At 62.1% G+C, this 13140-nt stretch overlaps 1 long non-coding RNA gene across 2 annotated transcripts; it reads left to right on the forward strand.

Moving 5' to 3' along the window:
• Positions 1-5802: 5802 nt before the first annotated feature.
• Positions 5803-12272, forward strand: LOC146407338 (uncharacterized). Of its 2 annotated transcripts, XR_014837575.1 has the most exons (6): positions 5894-5988; positions 6453-6586; positions 6803-7946; positions 9180-9759; positions 9989-10203; positions 12189-12272. It is a non-coding gene; the product is annotated as an uncharacterized LOC146407338 (long non-coding RNA). The 2 variants fall into 2 exon arrangements; XR_014837574.1 differs by lacking the exons at positions 6803-7946; positions 12189-12272 and having other exon boundaries at positions 5803-5988; positions 9989-11109.
• The last annotated feature ends 868 nt before the right edge of the window (positions 12273-13140 follow it).

Raw genomic sequence — 13140 nt, forward strand, 5'->3', positions numbered from 1 at the left:
AAATGCCCTGAAAAGCGCCAAGAGCCAGCCGCTGGCATGGGCCTCCAAAAAACAAAAGAATGTGTGGGATCCGTGGAGCCACAGAGAGCTCTGCTCACGTGGCTGCGGCCGAGGGTTTGAAAGGAGGGGCTTGGGGTTTCTCTCCCTATTTTTGCCTAGTGACACCTTGGGAGCCAGCACTGGGCAAGTGACACACATGCGCACAGGCGCCCCCTCCCCGCCGCCCCTCCAGGGTCCCCCCACGTGGTGGACGTGGGCAAGGGGTGAGGAAGGCCCCCCCCAGGGGACCCAGGGTCAGAATGAAACGGCCACCCTGGAGTCCGCACACCCACTGCTCTTCTGCTCTCGGCCCAGTGGCCGCGGGGCTGAGGGCAGGGGGCGCCCTCGGACCCACCACCGGGGAAGAACATCTGTCTTGACCCCCAGCTTCCCGGCCACCCTCCCAGGACCCTACTCACCATGAAGACACAGCGTGGGGCTCCGTGTCCACGGGCCACAGTGGGTGCCCTGCTTGGGGCTGGGACCACACCACCCACTCAGACCCTCCTTCACTCCCTGAAGGGTGGACGTTTGCATCTGGGACCACGTGGCTGGGGTCCCAAAGGCACACGGCTCAGCACTTAACAGGGGCCTCGGAGCTGCAGGTGGCGGAGCCGGCACGGCACAGACGGCGGTGGTCTCAGAAGGAAAGTCGCAGAGGGAATAGGCTGTCATCTTTGCCATCAGATGTTCGAACCCACAGATGCTCATGGAGACAAAGGTGTGACACCATCAGACCCCAGAGACAGCGCCCGCCGGGCCCGCGGACTCCTGGTGTCCGCTGCTGCCACGCTGGGCGGGGGAGGGGCACGGATGACCTTTCAGGAGAGAAGGTGGAAAGCTGTTTCTTTCCTTCTGCACCTTGTCTCCTGAGGGCCTGCACATGTATGTGTGTGTGCCTTTGTGCATGTGCATACATGCCCGTGTGTGCATGTGTGTGGGTGCATGCACGCCTGTGCACATGTGTGCATGGGTGTGCCTCGTGTGTGTGAACCCATGTTGCATGCACCTGCCTGTGTTTGCCTCTAGATGTGTGTGTGTGCCTTTGTGTGCATGGTGCATGGATGCACCTATGTGTGTGCACGTGTGTGTGAGTGTCTGGGCAGCTCCAGGTGGAGGTCTCCCCCCTTCCTGCCGCCTGGTGGGCTGGAGCTGGTGACGACCAGAAGGCTCCCCGCTCCATCCCCTCAACTGCAGCCCAACCCTGCCCTGACCCCCAAGCAGGACACCTGCCCAGATGAAGCTTCTGCCCACAGACGTGGCTGCTGAGCCTGCACTGGCATTGGCTTCTGCAGAGTCACCCCCCGTCCCACCTGACGTGGGGGTAGGGGGTGGCGGCTGCAGGAGGGCCAGAAGCCTTGACACCCAGCAGCAGCAGAGGAGGGTGAGGGTCTGTTTGCCCACCCTCTCCAGAGACCCCACCTGCTAGCTTCCCCAGCCATCACAGGGCCCTCCCAACACGGCCCGTCCCCGGGTGTAGACATGGTGGCGTTTCTGTCTTGGAGAAAGTAGTCCTGCTCCCCTGCTGCCCTTCAGGCGCTGTCCAGGGTAGACCACCCACGGAGCATCTCGTGAGTGGGGCTTTCTGCTCCTGGCTCCACTGCTCTGTGGGGAGCCCCCCCAGGAACACCCCCGCAAGCTCGGCTCCTTCCAGCTCTCGCAGTGCCAGCCACGCTGGCAGCCGCCAGCTCGGACCTTTCCCTGTGCCAGCCCCGCCGGAGATGGACGTCGCCGCTGGCCTCCCTGCCAGGGCCTCATCTGCCCCTTCCTTGCAACTGGGCTTCTCGTATTTGTGACAGGTTCGAAAGGAATAAAGCTGGCATTCGAGAACAGACCCTTCGCTGAGTGTGCAAATAAAACTGTAGAAAAGACAAAAAAAAAAAATCAGAACTGGCGGCCCCCACTGCCTCGCTTCTCACCTCCTCCTCGCTCTGCAGCCCACTCCAATCTGGCTTCCAGATTCCAAGGCATCCCCCCCCCACCCCCCAGCAGCTCCCTGGCAGCCCAGGACCTCCCTGGCCAGGGATGCACAGCCCCAGGATGACAGCTGGCCGCTCCCTGCCAGAGGCATGCCCCCTTCTGGGCTCGGGGGACATTCCGTCCCTGTCCCCAGGTCCTTGCACCCCGCCACTGCCGGCTACGCTGCCCCCTCACAGCCAGGTTCAGTCTCCACACGTGCAGCCATTTCTGGCCCCTCCTGCAGGCTCTGGACCCAGAGATCCGGTCCCCCTCCTCCTGGAGACCCAGCGGTCCAGATGCCACGTCCCCCCCAACCTCCACCTACCACCAAGGCCACGGGCCTCCTTCCCCAGCGCCCCCATCAGTCCCAGCTGCCTCCCTCTCTCCCTGCTCCCGTGTGCCCACCCTGAGCGCCACCCCCACCACCACTGCCTTTCCACCCGGCCCCCTCCCAGGCACCCACACAGAGACTCTTGTCACCACACAAACCTTACATGCCACTCTCCTGCTGGAAACCCTCAGGGCTGGCCCCTCTTCTCAGGACACAGCCTGTCCCCTGCCAGACCCCACCCCAGCCTCACGCCTGCTCTTGGCAAATCAGAGCTCTGGTGGTCTTTCATTCTCTGCGTTGGCCACCCTCCCACCAGCAGACTTCACGAGGTCCCCTCTGCAGGGGACAGGGCTCTCCCCCGACCCCGTTAACGTGTCTTGCTCTTCAAGCCTCAGCTGCGGTCACGCCAGGAAGGCGCTCTGACTCCAGAATCAGCAGGATGATCCTGGCACGTGGGGCTGTGAGTGTTGGGTCACGTCCATTGCCCCATCACGCTCAGTGCCCCTGGGGCAGGGACCCACTGCGCCCAGGGTGCTCCCTGCTGTGTCCCGGGCGCACCCGCAGCTGGCCCTCTGCACCTGCAGACCTGTGCTGCCGGGCGAGTGAACAGCTCCCGGGGGGCCAGCCCCGCCCAGACACACGGTGCTCATCTCACTGTCCCCTGGGAGTGCTGGGAGAAGCCTGAGGACAGACGATTCAGAAGGTAGGACAGGACGGAGCCCTGCGTCGTCCCCGCAACAGGCTGGGCTCTCCCCATTTCAGCTCTGAACCTCTCGGATCAGGAATCCACCCTGGCGCTTAGCCGTTAGCAACACCTGCCATGCTCAGCTCCCCAGCATCCGGGCGGGAGGAGCCCTGGTTCATCCTGCAGGAAGGGACAGGGGTGGGGAGGGGCGAGCCTCCTGCCTCCCTGCTGCCTGAGCATCCCCCGCCCCCGCCCCCGACCCTAACCTCTGCCTGGCGACCATCCAGTCTTCCCTCAAGTATCGCCGCTTGGGAAGACACCGGGACCCCACACGGGGACACAGGGACCCAGCCCCAGCACCCTCGCCCAGGCTTGGTTCCTTGCCCACCAGTTACGCGTCAGCTTCTCCATTTATCCATTCCTCCTATCGCCCCTCCCCCCACACCGCACTTGTCAGCTCCAGGCTGGCAGGCACCTAATACGTTTGTTGAATGACTAAAGAAAAGTTTTTAGGGCCTTCGGATTGCGGCAGTCTGAGGTAAACTCTCCCCTGGGCTCAGCGAGCCTGAGACGGGCAGTGTGGGGTCAATCCCTCGAACCCCCCTGCCTTCCCCCAGTGTGGCCAGAGCCAGCGGGCCGAGTCTCCGAGAAGGCTCTGAGAGCAGGTGACCCCCCCTCTCTGGTCCTGGCTGGATCCTGCTGCCCCGGGCCCAGAGCCCAGGCAGCCCACAGCTCTGGTCCTCCAGCCCAGAGCCTCAGGCAGCTCACAGCGGGGCAGCTTCATCCAAAGGCCCCTCACTTGGAAGCCTGACCCGAGACACACACCCGGGAAGCTGCTGGTGGCAGCACAGGGCTGGGGCCACTCAGACCCCTTGTCACCAGTCCCTGTGCTGGAAACACAGAGGGGAAACAGAGTCCTGGCCCACTCAGGGCAGGGCAGGGGGTTCTGGTGCCCAGGCACTGCGCCCTTCAGGGCCTAGCACAAGCCCCCTGGTCCTCCCAGGAGGCCAAGGCACAGGCGGCATTTCTGTCTGTCCCTTCTCCAATTTCTCCCGCATCCCCGCCCCTGGCCTCCTGGGCCGGGCTCAGTCTAACAAGTGGTTTTACCTGCTCAGGTGTACCTGCCCCTGCCCAGCAGCATAGATTCTGATTCTGACTCACTGCAGAGACCTCTGGGCAAAGTCAGGAATCAGGACAGGGGTCGGGGGTGGGGGTGGGGAGTAGAGGCAAGGGGAGGGTGTCGACCCCAGACCCAGCCACCAGGCGATATTCCAGAGAGACCCTTGGGCACAGGTGCTGCCGGCCAGGTGGCATGAATGACCTCTGAGCACCCTGGGCCCCAAATCAGACCCCCGGTGCCAATACGGACCCCCATGCCCTAGAGCCTGTGGCAGGAGCCACTGGGTCCCACAGGCGGCTGCCCTGGGGCTGGAGGCTGAGGACTCCAGGCTGCAGAAAACCCGGGGGCCCTGAGCAGGGCCTGGAGAAAGCTCAGCCGCCTCCCATCTGGGGCCCAGCAGCCGTGAGGTCATGTCTCTTGGGGTCTCACCTCACCCTCTCTGGCGGCAGCAGAAGCGGTCCAGTGAAGCAGAGGTCAGGAGAAGCCCTTCCAACCCACGTGTCTCCAACCCTGTGCACACACCCAGGGGTTCAGGCAGCTCAGGGGTAGGTTTATGGCAACCCCCACCCAGGGGACAAGCCAGGCAGGCCCAGGGTCAGGACCATGCGAGGAGGACACCTCGGCCAAGCCCAGCATGGGGTGGGCCACACGGCACCCTCTCCACAGATGAGGAGACCAAGGCACCGCCTGGAGGTGGCAGTGTGGGCCGCTGCAGGGGTGGGTGAGCACTGGGCCCTGTGCCAATGCAGCCTTGGCTCTTCCCCACCGGCGCCCGCTTCCCGCCAAGGGTTGACCCCCACGCGGATGCTATGGAGGAAGAGGAGCCAAGGGCTCGGCCCCCCCTTGGAGATGCCAGGACCCCAGGAGCCCCCTCCATGGGGTGACAAAGCGCTTTTCCCTATGGGATTCTGCTCCGCCTGCAGCCCCTCCTTACGAGGGGGCAGAGGCTGATCCCCGTCTTAAACCAGCAAAACCGCGGGGAGTCTGGACACACAATGAGGTCACCCGAGGGAGCCGAGGCTCCCCGCTGCCACCACCAGGACGCTCTGGGCACCAGGAGGGGTCAGCGGAACCCGCCGTGTCTACCCCATCCGCTCAGAGGGTGGGGGCAGACGTTCCTCCAGCTGCACTGGGGTCCACTGTCTTGAACCGTGGTGCCTTTGACCTCTGCCCAAAGACGGGTGCGAAGCCGAGGGTTCTAGTTAAATCTGCCACCCTCATAAGCAATGGCAGGACTGCAGGAAGGAGTTAACCTGGGCCAGGTTGGGGCTGAGTCGGGACTGGGGTCAGGGCTGCGTCTGCAGAGAGAAAGGGCTCGGCCTGCAGCAGGGCTCCCTGGTGAGAGCAGAATGTCCCCCCCAAGAGCCAGAGCCCGTGCCACCCACGTGATCGCTGTCGTGCTGGGAGCAGCAAGCTGTGTTCAGCAGCTGCCCAATGCGATCCCCCATAAAGCCATAAAGCAGAAACTGACTTTGAAACGGCCCTTTCTCCGCCTGTATCCTCGGACATAAATTTAAATAAAATGGCAATTTAAATGCCTGTGACACCGAGGAGGCGGCGTGGGGCTGTCTCTCCCGGCTGCGTGCGGAGACAAAATGCCGCCCCAAACCCATCCTCGGGGCCACGTGGGCGAAGGTCGGCGCTGGGGCAGCAGGGAGGGCGAGCAGCCTCGGCAGATGGAGGGACACCTGGGGCCGGCGCCTTCCCCTCTGCTGCTGGTCCAGGTTCCCAGGAGGCGGGGAGAGCGGGCTGGCCGCCCTGGGGAGGGGCTGGGAGAGCAGGGAAATAGCGCCGTCTCTTCTGGAGGCTCCTGGTGAGACACCGGCACAGATGGACCCCCCCACCCCACCCTCAGTAAGCGCTCGGAACTACCCCGCGAGTTCCCGCTGCGCTGGGAACACACAGGGAGCTCTAAGGGGGTGGGGTGGGTGGGGGTGGGGGGACAGGGCTGATCTGACGAGTGCTGAGCAGCCCTGCTCAAACCTGGGTGCTGGCCCCACCCCAGGCTCCCCGAGGGGCCTGGGAGCCTGCATTTCTAACTCGTTTCCAGCTGGTGCTGCTGGCAGGGCCCCACATGTTCAGACCCGCGGTGCTAGAGAAAGCTCACCGGGGCCCGTGGGGGCCGGAGCAGCGGGCAGGAATGGAGGCAGGAAGGCAAGGAGGGTCTCACTGTGGTCCAGGCCGGTGAGGACCAGGGGGGTCCCCTGCGCGGGGTGAACCTGCCCTCCCGCCGGATGGGCCTTGAACCCGCGGTCTTTCAGTTGAAACGTCTCACCCGGGGTCAGGACTTACTGAGGCTCAGGTTCTTTTGTCTCAAGGCAGAGAGAAGGCGGCGTGAGGCAGAGCAGCGGGCAGAGCGCGCCTCTTAGCCCAGGACGCTTGTGAGAGAGGCAGGCGGCCGGCCAAGGCGCGCCGCGCCAGGAACAAAGAGGGCCACGTTTCGGCAATCGAGGTAAAAGCGGGGAGGGGAGAGGAGCTCCTTACTTCTCCTTCGGGGTGGGCTCACACCATCATTTCCCCCTTGGGCCCTACGTGGCCCGAGACCGGCGTGGCGCTAATTAAATCGTGTATTTTACGTAAATCGTGGGCTACGAAAACCCTGTGTACATGAGTGAAAGGCTGGAGGCACGAGCTACAGCACGGTGGTTCGTCTCCGGTTTCCGCACAGTGTCCCCTTTCACCCGGCTTCCACCCCTTCGCCTGGCTTCCTGTCTTGGCGACAGGCAGAGATGCTTCTCTTCAAGGGCCACGAAGCCCCTGACTTCAGGGAACGAGATTCAGACGCCGTGTCTACTGCGTTTTACGCTCAGGGTTTGTGGCTGGAGTTTGTCCGGCGCTTGGATGCGCCTGGTCCTCCTTCAAGGCGGAGGGGACCGCGGCTCGTTAACTGGGCTGCTGTCTTGCGTGGCCATTGGCTGACAACAGCGAGCCCCCCAACTCCCTTAAAACTCCCCCCCTGGTTCGAATCCCCTAGTGGGCTGTGTTGTTGGTGGTGGTGGTTTTGGGGGATTTGGGGGTGGTGCTTTTTCGGGGGGTTGTGTGTTCGCTTTGCTTTTTAGGGCCGCACCAGCAGCCTAGAGAGGTTCCCAGGCTAGGGGTTGAAGGGGAGCTCCAGCTGCCGGCCAACACCACAGCCACGGCAATGCGGGGTCCCAGCCGCATCTTCAGCCTACACCACAGCTCACAGCAACGCCAGATCCTTAACCCACTGAGCAAGGCCAGGGTCTGTGATGGAGACAGAGTTTAATAATTCGTTTAATTATTCTACTCTGTCTCCATCACAGGGAGAAGGGAGGGCCCACCAGGCCTGGGCCCTACCTGCCCCCGGGGTCTCCCAGCCCTGTGCTCACAGATCCCCCGCCTGTCAGGGGGCCATGTGCCCATGGCGCCTGGCATCAGGCTCCCCACCACGCAGCAGCGACCCTAGTATACAGCTCGGCTTCCAGGCGGGCAGACCAAAGCTCAGGGAGGTGGGGCCCCTCCGGGTCCTCTTGGCCGGGAGTGGCAGCCGCTGCCGGGTCCACCCCGAGCCTCCACTCCGCCCTCTCTGCCTGAGCCTCCTCCCTGCGAACGCGGAGGCGGAGTTTCCAGCCAGGTCCCAAGTCCAAGTTCTGGTGTCTGGGAGAATCTGTGCCAACGAGCCTGGATGGCTGCCCATCGCCTCCCGCAGCCTGCACGGCCAGGCCGCCCTGCTCCCGTCTCCACCGTACGGCCCCAGAGGAGAGAGGCCCTCAGCGCATCCCAGGACCCGCAGCACCTCGGCGTTCGCGGGCGGCCTTGGCCAAGACCTGCAGCCTGGGACGGACAGGCAGGTGCAACTCACCAGCAGTGGGGAAGAAAACTGGTTACAGGGATGCGTCCCCGGCCGGAGGGGAGGGGACGGGGGTGGCCGGGGACATGGGGGGGCAGCTGTCAGGAGGGGCTATGGGCCAGCCCAAGGGCAGGTATGATTGGGGTACTGCTACCAGGGGGTAAGATGGCACAGAGCTCCCCAAGGAGCAGGGGGCAGACAGAAGCTCAGGTGAGTGTTCTCAGGTGTGTGGCCTGGGGTGTGTGCCCTTAGCTGTGTGTGGTCTCGGGCGTGTGCCCTCAGGTGTGTGCCCTCAGGAATGTGCCTACAGGTGTGTGTTCACAGGTGTGTGTCACAAAGCACAAGGAAAGGGCTCGGGGACTCGTGGAGGACTTTATAAATGAGAGGGACTTGCCGGTCACCGAGAAAAGGGCACCAGGTCAACAAGTCAATCTGCAAACAGAAGAAGGGCCGAGGCTGCCTCGGGGCAGGGCTCAGGGCTGTATCGGGATCGGGGAACAGTGAGGAGCTGGGGCTCTTGCTGCCCTGGAATCAGGGTCAAGGTCATGCCCCAGCCCGAGTGCAGAGTTCTCAGTAGCCGGGGTCCAAGTCTGAGCTTAGGTCAGGGCAGAGCCCGTGCTGGGGTGGCCGGACGCGGAGGAGCCGGGAGGACTCAGCAGGGGGGGTCCGTGCAGAGCGTGGACACAGAGCCACAGCGGCTGAATGTAGGATAAATGATGGCCACGTGCGGGGGACACTCCTGCAGTTCCTCAGCCAGGTGCCTTGCCTGAAGTCTGAATAAGGTCACTCAGACCCTCCAAGCTTGCGGTCACTCCGGGGCTCGGCAGTGGGCCAGGCTTCCCTGTCTCCATTTCCTGCTTCTACCAGCCCCACCAGCCCCACCAGACCTCACCAGCTCCCAGCAGCCCCTACCAGCCTCCACCACTCTCCCTCAGCCCCCAGCCTGCAGGAGCCCCCGCCACCCCCCACCAGCCCCCACTGGCCATCCATTAGCCGAGGCAGGTCCCCGCCTAGTACCACTCTACACCACCACCTGCCGTGACCGGCTTCTTTCTCTCCGCCCTTCGGCCAGCCCAAATGAGAACCCCACCCCAACCCTGCAAGCAGCCACCCCTGGGACTGAGACAGAGGGTGGGGACTTTTGGCAGTGCCACAGAGTGACATGGGCAGAAGAGGGGGCACTGCAAGCTGCATGGCAGAAGGTGCAAAGCTGACATTTGGCTTCCTTTTCCAGAATCCCCGTGACCGCCTTGGAGAAGGGGCCGAATCCAGGGTGGACCAGGGAAAGTGCCAGCGAGCCTGGAGCATCCTGTGACGTCAGGAAGTGAAGCGGCACCATTGGAGGGGGCGGGGTGTGAGGGGCGGGCATGGAGCCAGAGCTGGAGCCATCGGAGCCAGAAGCGAAAGGTCCAGGTTGCACCTTCATTCGCAGCAAAGTAAACGTGTGCCGTCCACACCAGAGGCAACAAATAACCTAATAAATAACCAAGGGGAAGAGAGGGATACATCGTCCCTAGAGAACGGTGACTCGGGCACGCAGAAGGACCGGGAGATAGGATGTTCCAGAGCGCGCCTCGGGGACCGTCGCTGCCGGCAAGACCCACCCACGGAAACTCAAGATCGTGAACAAAAGTTTGAGGCGTAATGAATCATAACGTCGCCAAGGACCTCCCTCAAGATGTTTGTTAGTTATGGAGAGAAAAAGAGTAACGTCAAAAAACAGAGGAACCAGAGTTCCCGTCGTGGCACAGTGGTTAATGAATCCAACGAGGAACCACGAGGTTGCGGGTTTGATCCCTGGCCTCGCTCAGTGGGTTAAGGATCCTGCGTTGCCGTGAGCTCTGGTGTAGGTCACAGACGTGGCTTGGATCCCGCGTTGCTGTGGCTCTGGCGTAGGCCGGCGGCTATGGCTCCAATTCGACCCCTAGCCTGGGAACCTCCATATGCCGCGGGAGGGATCCTAGAAAAAGGCAAAAAGGCAAACAAAAAACAAACAAACAAACAAACAAACAGAGGAACCTAATAGACCCTACTTCAATCTAGGGACCAAGGTCAAGACCAGCTAAGACCTGCAGGCATCGGTGCCGGGCCAGCACTGCCCCGACGGCAGAGACGAGGACAGGAGGGACCAACAGCAAATTACCAGATGGAGTCTGGGGTAGGATCCAGATCAGATCCCAACCCAAAACAGGGCCAGGACTTTAGAGGAAAACTGTCTGGCCCTGAGCGAGGCTGTGGTTTCGGAGCCAGTCCCACGGGTAAGAGCGCATCCCTGCCGATTGTACTAGGTCATGTGATGGGGGGCTGGGCAGGGAGGGTGTACAGAGCAGCCCGTCCTAGGCTTCAACTTTTCTCATCCTTCTGAAATCACTGCAGGTAAAGCATCGCCTCTCTGGCCAGGGCCCAGGGGGCTCCGTCCTCCTCTGCCTCTCTGCCCCCTTCCCCAACCCCCACGCCCCACTGCTGAGCTCTCTGGCCTTCCCTCTGCGGGCAGCTCGTTCAGCTGTGTTGCCGGGTGACATAAGTCCCCTCCTCAGGAACAGCCCTGGCACCAGGTGGCAAAGAGGTTTCTCACCCTGAGAATTGCGAAGAGCAGCCCTCATGGGGGGGGGGGCACACCCGCTGCCCCCAGCGGGACTGATGCCTGGCTCTGTCCACCACACCCTATAAAGATGACCCCACAGTGGGCAGGCCAGTCTAGCAGGCATTGCTGTAGCACTGGGCCAACTCCTAGCCTCTGGCAAGTCTATTGGTGGCTGTTTTGAGGTCAAGTGTTCAACTTTGTCTGGCATGACAGGTCGCGTGATGCCTAATATAGCTGCCTCTGCATAGAAACCTTTTCTTTTTTTGGCTGAACCTGCAGCATGTGCAAGTTCCCCAGGCTGGGGCTCAAACCCACACCACAGCAGTAACCGGGGCCCCTGCAGTGACAAGGCTGGATCCTTAACCTGCTGTGCCGCAAGGGAAATCCTTTTTGAAAAAAAATACTGCCCACCCACCACGAATCCTGGCAGACAGCACAGGGAGCCACGTCTAACCTCTCAGGATGGAGCGTGATGGAGGATGTGATATGAGAAAAAGAACGAATCAGTATGTGCGACGGGGTCACGGTGCTGTACAGCAGAAATTATAAATCAACCACACTTCGATAAAAAAAAAAAAAATGCCCGTCCAAACCATTCTACCACCTCTCGTGTCCCCTTATCCCTAAGTCGAATTTCCCGTTTTGAACAATGTCTTCTAAAGATTCTCTGATGCTCCTCGGCCCCGCTTTGGGGAAAGACGTCAAGAGAGTCCCAACAGCCAGAGGCTGAAAAGAGAAAACCCAGCCACCACCGGTGGCCTCGTGTGCCACGTTGCACGCAGGACGGCGGTCTCGGCCTCCAGAGACCCAGAGAAACACCCAGAACGGAGCCCCCACCCAGTGCTCCGGGCACGGAGCCGTCTTCTTGACGCCTGCGGGCCCGAGTCATCGCCATCCATCCAGGCAGCAGCAGGAGGGATGAGGGAAACGGCGGTGTGACTTCACAGCAGGAGAGAGATTAATAAGCCATTATGATAAGCAAGCTGATTATTAGCGCGAGAATGAGGCTCCGGAGGTAATTGAAGCCATCCAGCAAAATGTCGGCGCCTTCTCAGCCTGTGAAAAATTAATCGCACCGCAGCCCCGATGGGAGAGCAGAGGTCTAGTGGTCCCTTCCTTTCTCGGCCGAGCGTCAGACGGGCTCCTTCCGCCGTGGCAGGGTCAGGGCCGTGGCTCAGAGCCACCCCCTCACTGGGGCCGTGGGCTTCTCCAGAGGGGCATGGGGTTTGGTGACAGATGTGGCCCTTTTCTTGGTCCCCTTCCGACAAGAGAAATTCGTATCAGTGTAGGGAGCTTAGGGGTCTGAACAGGGCAGGGGGCGGTCGTGGTCCCCCAAGGTGGGGTTCGGGGACGCCCCTTCTGTTGGATGTCAGCTCGTTCTCCGAGGGGTCGGCTCTTCCACAGCCAGAGGAGGGCCCCTGCTGACCCCGGAGGTGGCCCTCAGCCGCCTGACCCCTCCCTCCCCGGGAGCCAGCAGCCAAGAGCCTCCTCCTCCAGCCAGAGGCCCTCAGCCACCTCAGCCACGTGGGCATGCAGGGTCGGTGGCACCACATGGACAGGCCAGCCCCTGTGCGATGCCTCGGCTCAGCGCAGAGCTCATCTGAGGCCGGGAGCCTGTCCTTCTCAGGGCAAGGATGACGGCAGGTGTCCTGTCTCCAGGTGACGCCTTCAGGTGGGATGACTCCAGGTGGCAGCTTCAGGCAGGATGACTCCAGGTGACGGCTTCAGGCAGGATGACCCCAGGTGACGGCTCAGGTGGCATGACTCCAGATGGGATGACCCTACCTGAGGTCAGATTTCTGGGGCAGGAATGCCCCTCACCCCGTCCCTCCCTGCCTCCTGCCTGTGGACAGGTGGCCTTGCTGTGCTAGGGAGGACGCGGATGCGTGCAGAAGCTGACGGAGGGCCACCCGTCAAAGCTGGCTTTGATCAGGTTGCATTTCTCCAGCAGAGCCCGCGTGGAGAGCGAGCCGCAGCCTGGTGCTGCAAACCTCCAGGCTGGCAGGGCTGGCCAAGGCAGGCACCTGCTCCCATTGCTGGAAGAAGGCTGCCTCGGAGTGCAGGCCTCGGTCCAGGCAGGGGTCACTCTGCGCCTGGGGTGGGCGGTCCCAGCTCCCCCTACACCTGCTGGGCAAAGACACCCCCAAAGGAAAGCGGTGGTTTCTCAGTCCCCCATAACGCGGAAAATAGTGATGGCCTCTTCCCGCATTGTCATAGCAACCACACTTTTTTCAGTGTCTCCAGCCTTCTATTGTGTGTTGGATGGTGTGAGATGGACATCAGGTTTTCCAACACCAGCCACAAATCTTTTTAAAGGATGCCCCAGTACCATGGCATTTTTCAATTAAAGTGAATTAAAATTCCTCTGGAATTGAAGATATTTTCAAGACTTCTGCGACAGCCTGGAGATCACTACTGCCCCCCGAGGGCCCACTGGACCCCAGCTGTGACAGTGTCTGCAATGTGCCTTCCTGCCGAGCCCCCAGCACAGATGCCCCCACCAGGCGCAGGGACAAGGACAGGGTCCAGGTGGCCGACGAGATGTGGACACTCCCATCTCCTGCTGGGGGTCAGAACAGACCCAGCCTCTGGGGGCACCACACCCAGTGCG

Source organism: Sus scrofa, chromosome 1 (assembly GCF_054392235.1).
Source record: "Sus scrofa isolate SSC_HxYL_T2T_F1_AM1 chromosome 1, Sscrofa_HxYL_maternal_Yorkshire_Landrace_v2.0, whole genome shotgun sequence".
NCBI lineage: Eukaryota > Metazoa > Chordata > Mammalia > Artiodactyla > Suidae > Sus > Sus scrofa.